We start from the raw sequence: 771 nt of genomic DNA on the forward strand, positions 1-771 counted from the left end.
ATAGACTTCAGTCAGTCATGTGACTCATGAAAACCTCATGATCTTAGTCAGTTTTCAGATATCAGTAACATTCTGCCAGTCAACGAAATTCAGTAAGATCAAGTCATGCACAGTCAGTTATTCATGTCCAGTCCCTCCAGATGGGAGTAGAGGTTAGCACCGAGTGAACCCAAGGATGGGAACTCACCCGCCAGTTCATGGTGTGATTCTTAGTATCAATTCTTGTGTTCCAGAGCTACGTAGCCAGCGTAGCTTGAGACATCTTAACCCGTCAGCTTAGGGTTGATGAGGTGGCTTAACCCGTCAATTTAGGGTTCCTACCATTCTCATTGAGTACCCGCCAAATAAGGTTCACTCACAGCTGTCCTTACCAGTGTCGCCGTATTAACACCCCTCCAGTTGGGACAGAGATTGGACCCCAGCTTAACCATAACGGCATACACGAGGCATGTCGGTTAGACACTACTTCCCACAGTTTCAGTAATAGTCTTAGTAAAAGAACTTAGGGCGTTCTTCAGATTTGAGTATATACAGGACTGTCAGATACAGTCATCCATGTTATCAATTTCAGTAACAGTCTCAGTAAAAGAATTCAGATAGTTCTTCAGATTTCAGTATATATAGGACTGTTAGATACAGTTGCCCATGTTATCAATTTCAGTATCAGTCATGACAGTTATCATTAAACCATGTACAAGTCATGCTATCATGTATTCATGGTCCCATTTTCTATATATGTGTGTTTGCACTCCCACGTTCATATTAGTCAGT

This window comes from Capsicum annuum, chromosome 11, assembly GCF_002878395.1.
Source record: "Capsicum annuum cultivar UCD-10X-F1 chromosome 11, UCD10Xv1.1, whole genome shotgun sequence".
NCBI lineage: Eukaryota > Viridiplantae > Streptophyta > Magnoliopsida > Solanales > Solanaceae > Capsicum > Capsicum annuum.